The sequence below is a fragment of the Denticeps clupeoides genome, chromosome 20 (genome assembly GCF_900700375.1).
Source record: "Denticeps clupeoides chromosome 20, fDenClu1.1, whole genome shotgun sequence".
Lineage (NCBI taxonomy): Eukaryota > Metazoa > Chordata > Actinopteri > Clupeiformes > Denticipitidae > Denticeps > Denticeps clupeoides.
In genome coordinates, this window is record NC_041726.1 from 5,852,026 (window position 1) to 5,862,292 (window position 10,267).

The window sequence follows — 10,267 nt, forward strand, 5'->3', positions numbered from 1 at the left end:
AATTTGACCTGCTGCAGTTTGTAACAAAAATGTGCCTGTTCCCAAACCCTTTATTTAATTGTCACTGTGTTTCATCGGTTATAATTGGTTTACCTGCAATGCTTTATGCTTATGATCATTTTAATTAACATCAGACAGATCAAAGACATTCTGTTAAAATATTCTTCGAAAATCAGGTGATGGAGCAAGAAATCTCTAACAAAACTAACAACAGAACCATATTAAATCACTGTGCTTTTCCTTTTGTACGCAAGTACAATTCACTCAAGGGTACATTTTACCTTAACTCAAGCACATGGCACCACTGCTAAAGCTACTTTGCGCACGGTGTCAAGTGACTGATCACTGAGGAGCAACGATGTCTCAACGCTCTCGCTGTTGTTGAAGCCTCTTCACTTTTTCTGTGTTCTTTTTTTTGTTTTGTTCTGTTCTAATCCTTCCATATCGCTTTGGGCTGAGTGAACAGGAGGCGAAGGGGGAGGTTATGAAACGTTCTTCAGCAAGAGAGGAGGGAGGAACCAAAGAAAGAAGAAAAAAGAATCAAAGGGAGAGCAGAAGAAGATAACTGCTTAAGCCCCCTCAACAGGGCGATGCGTTCCGCCTGTATAAATAGCGTTGGTTCCTTGCTCCGCCTTGGCACCGGTTTCCTCATCTCTTCTTTTGTCTCGCTCCTTCCCTTGACTTCTCCGTGAACCCGCCCTGCACCCCGCGTCTACCGAGGAAAGAACGTCAGGGCCGCTCGCCGTTCCCGCTGCTCTCTCTTCCCTTTGTCTCGCAGCATCCATCCCTCTCCTAGACTCTCGTGACCCTACCGGCCCGGATGCTCCCGCTTCCCCCGTCCTTCTCGCCGCCTCTCCCCTCGCTCTCCGTCTCGCAGCGGAGGGTCACGCAAGGGCGGAGGGAGGCCAGCAAATGAGAGTCTTATTTTCACCGCGTCCAATCAGCCAGAGAATTAATAACATCAAGCGAGCCCATTCCAGACCTGAAGCGCTAGCAGTCGGGGTTTGATTTGATCTTATTGCCTTTTCCAGCTCAGTTTAAAAAAAAAAAAAAAAGAAAGTTGCATTAAATAAATAAATGAGTGGATAAACAAAGCGAATTTCTTTGTTTCGAGATGCAGAGCTGCGGCACGGCCCTCTTCGGAGGCTTCGGAGGAAAATTAGCCATCTGTAATGCCAACTAATCTTTTAAGCTTCTCATTGCTGTGCTTTTGTTACCTAGTTTGTGTGAAGTTTTTTTTCCGCCCTTAAACTCTCTTAACTTCTAAGGAGCAGCGCTCCCAGGCAATGCAATTGGAGGTTAAGGGAGCAAAGCCTTCTGGGAAATGCCTTCACGAAAAAAACTTTCACTCGCATGGCCTCTTTATGCTCTCAGTCTCTTTCTTTTTGTCTCTTCTTCCGGCCCTCTTCAGCCTCCCACCTTTCCCAGCTCTCCCGCTGCCACTGCAAGCCGTAACGCTTTAAAGACGAAAGAGCGAAGGTTCTCGCTTTAATGTGTCTGCCGTTTCACTTTCAAATGGCACCAAAAAGCCGTGCAGCAGAGACAAGTGCACAAAATTGTGTAAAAATTGTGTAAAAAAATGTCCTACACAGGGGTAAACGCCGTCTGGAAAGGTCCAGTAGACTCTGGGTCGGGTTTCGCAATCATAGATTAAGCCTGGTCCTGGGCAAAAAGACAATTTCAATAAAAGTTCTACATTCAGGCTAAATCCACGATTGCAAAACTGACCGTCCGTGTTCTTTTAACTCCACTGTTATAATTTATTCCATATTCCAATTTCCATAACCTCATAGTTCTCCATAGTTCCGATTTTCCATAGCTCTCCTCTTAGAAAAGTTTTTCCTCGATTTTGTCTTCGGACACTTGATACTTGGAGACCACTTGCTACTTGGAGACCATGCTGGTTCAGCGAAGGACCAAGGATGAAAGTTTACCAGAAGATTCCACACTTTTCAGATTACTTGAAGCGTGAGAGCGTCTGGACAAGGCAAGTTTATCCGAGTAAAAGGGAGGGCTTCTCACCATCTCCTCCTGTCAGCCCCGGAACTGCTTCGGGGTTTTGGGGCCCTTGACCCCGTCTCTCAGAAGGGGCCTGGAGGTGTCAGTAAGCCTCCGGAACGCTACGGCGGACGTCTGGCTGACAACGCGGCGGCGGAGACCCCCCGCCGAAGGCGCGGGCGGCCCGAGAGGCTAATTGCGAGGAAACGAGGAGGAGGAGGACGGATTGTTTTTGTATGTCACCGGCGCCGCAATTAGAGCCGTCGATAGTGATTAAGCCCGGCATGCGGCCTGCTGTCAGCGCCAGCCGACCTCGCACCATCACTCCCTACCAACCTGCTCATCCGGATTTAAAGGACTCGGAGAATGAAACTCGCGCCGGGTGACGCGCATTTATCGGCAAGTATTGCTGCGTCACACGACAGTTTACCGGTGGAAATGACTGCGGCGCCGGAGTCGCCTTCCCAGCACCCCCCCGTCTGCCCATTAGCTTTCTACGCGGTGCCCAGCTTTCATTCTTCTCCTCCGCACCGCCCGGCCAGGTGATCAAATCTATACGACCCCTGGCGCGGCCGGTCGCCTCGCCGTTTTTGTGACAAGGCAGGTCACCGGCGCCGCAACTGCGCCGACAAGTTATTACGCTCCTATCTGCGGACGCCGCACGTCGCCAAGGCCGACGGTGCAGAGGGTTCAGCTGGAAGACAATCGCCGCGACTGCGCCGGAGGAGATAAGCAGCGGGGGAGCAGTTACAACAGAAAAAGACAAGGGAAACGGCAGCTGGGGCGAATAATACGACAGTCGAGACAAGAAGTAACAGGAGAGATACGGAGGGTAACGTTTTAGGGTGGAGCTTGTAACTGTGGCTTGGTGGCAACTCAATAAAAGGAGAGAGTAAAACATCTCCACAAGAGCATCAGAGATGATCCAGGCGTCTAGCCTTCAGAATTTGGTCATGTCATTACGTCATGGACGTAATGTTAACTCGGTGTCTTATATGTCCCACTCACTGCCAGGTACCGTTCTCATGATAACCAAGCATGAAGCATGAAGGTGGTAGTAAGGGGTAACACACTCGCCTATGAACCAGAAGACCCAGGTTCAAACCCCACTTAACTACCATCGTGTCCCTGAGCAAGACACTTAACCCTGAGTGTCTCCAGGGGGGGACTGTCCCTGTAACTACTGATTGTAAGTCGCTCTAAATATTTAAACCATATTAATTTTATTTCTTAGCGGTCATAATGTTATGGCTGATCGGTGTGTACTTTTGTAACGCCTCTGCTGCGCTGAGACGGCTACTAGTCACGTGATCACGGTTATTATTCACAATAAAAGATTTAGGAGATTTCATGCAGGCTCCTGCGATGTCTGCTCCATCATGTGCCCGTCGGTGGGACGTGAGCAGGGATTAAAACGCGCCTGTTGATGTGGACAGCGCTGCGGGGACAGGAAAAGCTGCCGTTCCCCCGTGACGACGCAGAATCCCAGAGTCCCGCGCTTGCTGGTGGTGGGACAGGCGCCTCCCTGCGCGTGAGGCCAGGTGCAGCTGTGATTACAGGGCAAACAGCAGGGGCTATTTCAGGCGAGCCCGAGATTGAATTAAATCCGGATTAATCGGGATGGGGGGGTGGGGTGGGGTTCTCCTGAACGGCTCTACGTCCAAATCACATTATTCCCTCTTTCCCTAATCAAAATTCTGACTTCAATTAGCGGAGGTGGAGCTGATTTGTTTTAATATCGCCCGAGAAAGAGTGACGAGAAGAGAGGCGAGACCGCGGCAGCGGGGGCATAATTAAAACAAATTCGATCACCATCCGGAGGCCTGGGATGATCCGATTCGGACCAGAATAGTTTAATCTGGACCCTCTTAATCTCCAATCCCTCGTAAATTGAATAGCGGGCATTCCAGACCGTTTTTTTTTTTTCACTGCGCTGATAGACCAATCTAGACCATGACACTGGACCACACTCTGGACTTCTCCAACCCTACAACTGTAGGACTTATTATAATTTTTTTCTTTCTTTCTTATTGGACAAATCATCACAAACCCTGCATGGACACCAACTGCAGGCTCACTCTACCCTGGAAGGGGGTCCCTCTCTGTATCACTCCTTCCCAACGTTTCTTCCTTTCTTTTTCTCTCTCACCTAGAGTTTTTATTAGTGTGCAGAAGGGTCAAGTGTGGGGGGTGTCAACTGTAGGGCCTGTCAAAGCCCACTGTGACATACTGTATGTGATTTTGGGCTCTATCAGAAAGAAATGTTGTTGTAAATGTTGTTGGTGCTCAGATATACATCTTACGTCTCCATCGGTTGCTCCGTGTTCTAAAAGAAGCTCGAACTCCGAGCTCGAACCTCTCACAGTAATCAGTCCCCGGACTGAGCGGTGACCCGTCAGGCTGAAGGCACGCAAGGCCTGATGACATGTCCTCAACATTTTTGGATAGGGGGATGATATTGAAATATCGCTGCCTGGCGAGGCAGAAGCGGTGCAGATGCAGTGCAGGACATAATCGTTCATATCATAACGGCGGTGCTTGTTGATTCTTCTGACGTAGTGCCGGTAGTGACTGTGGCGGCCTGATCTGAGTAAAATGAACGCGCTTTGAACGCCATACGCGGTTTTGCTGTGCTTTGTATCTGCGTTCAAGGAAACGTTCAGCATTCACGATTCCTTTGATGAATTCCGAGCGTGTTGGCGACTGAGCCAACATGTGAGCAGGAACTGAACATTGGAACAAAAATTGATGGGCCGCATCGTGATGCACCGAGAATCAAGACACTGATAATCGTAATCGAATCGCGAGAGGAGCGAAGGTTCACACCCCCACCACGCAGTTCGTGTGTGTGTGTGTGTGTGCGCGCAGCCCTTCATCCCATTTCAATTTTTCATCCTCAAGAAGGAAACGGAGTTGAAAGGAGAAGAGGCCGTCACTGTCGTAACGGATAGAGTGAAGTGTGTGTCCGGCTCGGCTGACATGCTCACAAACCAGCAATCTGAATTCATCACCGCGCTCACCTGAGGAGCGCAATTTTTCAAAGCGAGCGTGCAGGCTCACTGACATTTTCGGACCCCCCCCATACACACACGACCTTACACACAATGTGTGTGTGTGTGTGTGTGTGTTTTGCATGCAAACACAAAATAAACAAAGTGCTTGTGGATTCATATTCATGCTTGAGGAAACAACAAGAAGGAGCGACGGAGGTGTGAAAGTGAAATTGAGGGACGGGGAAAGGTCTGCTTCTGTGATCTGTGAATACGGGATGAGACAGGGAATGAGACGTGATCTGCGCGGACCTCCATCACTCGGGTTCAAGCCAGTTTCGTATCTGCTGGCATCATCCTGAACCAAAAAGGCGATGACTTCACCTGAACTGGAAACGCGCTCATTTCTCAGGGCTGGGATGGCAAGAACAGGGGGAAGAAAGAGCAGAGTGTGGAACAAGCAGAAATCCGACAAGCCCCCCCATCAGTTGGCCAAATCCCTTCCCCAGGTTCCCCTCTCAGCGGACGGACCCTAAAGATAAGAGATTAGTGGAGGGGAGCTTCTGCTTTCGACCTCCTCCAAGCGGAACAGAGAAAAGAGAAAGGAAGGAGGGAGGAAGTTGGCCATGATGTGCTAACCTCACTCTGACCTCAAAGTTTCTACAGAGAAGTCAGAAGAAACAGCTTTGCTCTTTCTCATTACTAGTAGCATCATTATTACTAGTTGCTATTACTAGTTTTGCACATTAACATTCATTTGAACTACACAACTACACACGAACATTATTTTTATTAAATAGCGGGCATTTTTTAGTGGGTGTTTTTTATTTAAAAAGTTTATTTTATTAAATAGTGGGCATTTCAGTAAGCTAAGCTAATGGGTTTCGTCAAGTCTGCCTTCTGGTGTCCTTTAGTTAGAGTTATTTTTTAAGTTTCCAATTGAATGCAGCAGAACATAAGTTAGCCTCTGAAATTCAATACACTATTTAGCTTAATCTATTCTGTGGATTCCAGCATGGTATCGTGATGGGACGCTTCAAGTCCTATCGCGACAAAATTTGTTAGAGGTGTAACAATTGGTTGTCCATAGCTACAGACGTCCTATCGTCATGTTGCCTTAAGACGAGCCGAAGAACAGTGCTTTGTGGAATGAAAGTCCAAGCCTTATATCACCAATTGCAACACTGGATCCGGTGTGTCTCCTTTCCCGCAATCCGAGTGTGGGTTCGGTGGATGCCAAGAGAACAGTACTGGTGGAAGAGGGATGACGGTGTGGGTTTGTTTTTCAGGGGCTGGGCCTGCCCCCTCAGTTCCAGTGACAACAACTCTGAATGTTTCAGCACGACAAAGCAATTTTGGACAATTTCATGCTCTCAAAAATGACACTTTGTGGACGGCCCCAACTTTACTTCGTACCAGTGCACAAAGCAAGGCTTGAGCAAGTTTGGTGTGAAGGAGCTTGATGGGCCTGAAACAGAACCCTGACTTCATCCAGATAGAATTTTGGCATGAATTAGAGTGGAAACTGCGAGTCAGGGCTTCCTGCCCAACATCGCAAGGGGTCAGACACCCCAGAAGTGTTAAAGCTGCTATAGTTGAAAGCCTGTGGATTATCTATGGTATGTCATTAAAAACCGTGTGTGTGTGTGTGTGTGTGTGTGTGTGGCAGGCAACCAATTAACTTCATGCAATATAGTGTGTCTGCTATACACAACCAACAATATGAGATTAATAAAGCAGTGATCCACTAAAGAGACATTGGCACTTCGGCCCTGTGCCAAAAACTATACTTCGCACTACACTGCAAAGTTATTACAAGACCTTGGGTGTATTGTTTGAATTACAGCCCAGTTTAGCCAATAATAATTAAGCTATGATAATATATATATATATATATATATATATATATATATATATATATATATATATAGAGAGAGAGAGAGAGAGAGAGAGAGAGAGAGAGAGAGAGAGAGAGAGAGCGAGAGAGAGATAATCCCACCTTTATCAGGATGTTTGGTAGCTGTTTTAAACATGCAGATCCTTATGGTGCCATGACCCCGTCCCCTTGTAATAATAATAATCAGATTACAGCTTTTGACAGGCTGTAAAAATTTGCTCGTGGAAACCTGGAAACGCGGACCAGCTCCTGCTGGCACTTGGACGTCGAAGTTCTCTGCCATTAAAAAAAAAAAAAGAGCGCCTTCACCGCGGGGGACTCTCCCTGTCCGGCGACTTTACCGTCCACGAATTCACGATCCTTGACAACGACAGCGAAAACCTACCCCGAGGCTGGGCGAGCACGTAAAGAGAGATAAAGGGAGATAGATGGGGGGGAGGAGAAGGTGATAAAGTGCGAGTGGAGGGAAGAAGGTGAAGGAGGAGGGCAGATTAATCTGTTCGCCGGCGCGGGGATACTTTATAATTAGCTGACAAAACTGACAAGTCGTCCCATTGAGCGACTGGAGCATTAGATTAAAGCGCGCCGGGTATTTAGCACATTGTCTCGGCCGCTCGGACAGGCCCCTCGGCGCGTCCCCCCCAACCTCCGTCCCCCCAACCTCCGCCGGCGAAAGGTGCCCGGCTCTCTAATTGGTAATTATTCCCGTGACCCCTCTCCCCCCCCCCTTCATGCCAGAGGCACACTAATGAAACCCAATCCGAGACCGGCCTCGTTTTCCCGCCCGCCGACTCTCTCCGTCTCAATGGCCACCCACTCACAGGGACGGTTGGAGGGTGGCTCGGGGTGGGGTCCCTGCTGGTGCAGAGACATGCTGGTGCACGACATCCAACGCCTTCCACAGACTGTGGAAGATTACTGCAAATCGCACCGAATTGACCGGGATCTAATATACTTATACTGGCCTCCAAGGTTCTGAGTTCGAATCCTGACTCGGTCATTGTGTGTTAAGAGTGAGCATTATTGGTAAAGAGGAATCTCGCTACATGATAAATATATACATTTTGTGTTTTCTTTCATTTCATGATAGTTATTAGATTTAATAGATACGCGGGTAAGGAAGTGGCCCCGTAATCAGGAGGTTGGCGGTTCGAATCCTGATCCGCCAAGGTGCCACTGAGCAAAAGCACCGTCCCCACACACTGCTCCCCGGGGGCCTGTCGTGGATGCCCACTGCTCAGCCAAGGGTGATGGTTAAAAGCAGAGGACACATTTCATTGTGTCACTGTGTGCTGTGCTGCAGTGTATCACAATGACGATCACTTTCAGAGAGTGAGACGGTTTCTGGCAGGCCTAATTGATTGGAGGATGTGAAACCTCCCTCCCAGGATGATGTAGGACTACAGCTCGTGTTTTGTCTGAACCAGGCCAAAATTGTACTAGTTATATTGTACACAAGATGGATGCTAGTGGTTTGTTGTTGTATGTGAACAACACATCGCTGAAGGTGTGTTAAGGTGACTGCACCAACAGCCCTGTATTACGATCAGACATGGCTGAGCACAAGAAAACACACACACACACTCACACACACACCTCACGCATGTAAACGGCATGGAGAGTTAGCTAGGATGCTAGGAACAGAAAATAACTGTGCTAATTAAACACCGTAACTTATTTGAGTTCTGTGCCGTGCGGTGGTTCCGAGCGGGCGCAGGCACACACAACAGAAGTCTCTCGGGTCGCACTGCGGCACGAAAAATCGCTGCCTCAACCGCTAATGTATTTATGCTCGCACCCCCCAGCCTCCCCCATTAAAATATTTCCGTGGAGACTTCAAGCTATATGAGATTACTTTTCGCACCCTCCTCTCTTGCCCCAGTGCATCCTCTTCACTTCCTCCCTCCCTCCCTCCCTCCTTCCTTTCTCCTTTCTTTCCACTTGAGACCCACTTGGGTTCACAGACGGGGCAGGCGAGGAAAGTTCTTCTGCCTTTCCCCCGCTCGGTTTAAAAGTTGGCGCACCGATTAGACACGCCAAACCATCTTACGGCCCGGCGCGTAGGAGCAAGCGGCGACAACAGGCCTCTGGCGTTGGACAGATAAGATGAGGCGAGCCCAGAACTAGGCCCCTTTATGCACGTCATTTCATTCTATCTCAGCAATGTGCTGTCTTGCCATCCACCAAATTGCCAAATTAATCCATTCACGCAGCATCGGTCACGGCCGAGCGCATAACAAACGCGCTAAACAACGATCAACTGCAGTTCGCTTCCGCAAAGCACGTCACCTGCCCAGACCCTGGAGAAATGCACGGGTCGGAGGGGATATAACGCGCATAGAACTTGACACTGATGTATCTGGCACATGACTTGATGTTCCTCGTCTCACATGATTTAATCTGTTTGCAACTATATATGTTGGCGAAATGCAATGAGACAGCAGCCCGGTGTTTGCGGTACTAGACATGTCTGCGCTGCACAGGAACAAATCATTTTTGTGTAAAAAGCATTAGCAAAATGAGGACGCAAAGCACTCAGCATTAGCCGAGCGCTGGTGTTCAGGGCGCCTAAATGAATTAAAAGGCGCAATTTAAAGCGAAAGAAATAGGCGCGCATGTAAACGGTAAAACTGCGGACAGACCGTATTGATCCATTTATCATCAATCGACCCATACCACGCGCCGCGATGCAGAGATATATGTTGCATGCGTCCCCGCGATACGGGCCCCGCGCTGTGCGGCACGCGGAGTTAAGTGGCGATTCATCATATTTCTCGGATGGGTCATTTCTGAATTAAGTGATAATGTAATTACGTATAGTGGCTCCCTGTCTGTTTTCTTAAAATTATTTAATAGTCCATTTTTCACCCAGCTGCATCCAGCAGATGAGGAGATGATGTCATGTCAATTAATTTTTTCCCCCCATCATGCAAAAAAAAAAAAAGAACAGACTTTAGTTCAGCACATGGTTGCAAGCTGACCAACCTGCCGGCGTCTAACGCACAGTTAAAGGGTGGGGGCAACGTGGGGGCTTTTTTCCACTCGCACTACCCGGTGTGTTAACAGGCATCTGGGGATGTGCGGCGTGTTGGGAAGGAGAGTTAACTGTCCTCCCTCGGGAGCCGCTAGCATTGTGGCTCGGCGTGTGATAGCCGCACGCCTTCCCCTTCCGCTCATGTACGAGTCCCAATGGGAACCGTGGGGGTTCACGGTGAAAGTTGGACCGTACTTGGCCTCTGGTTAGCAGGGCCTTGCTGTGAAAATTCTTTTTGAACAATTATTCCAAGATCAAGCGCGTGAGAAAGAGTCGAAAATGCACAGAATTAGTTGTGATGGGTCATAACTAAATCACAATGTCATGATCCGGTCCGAAAGGGGATCC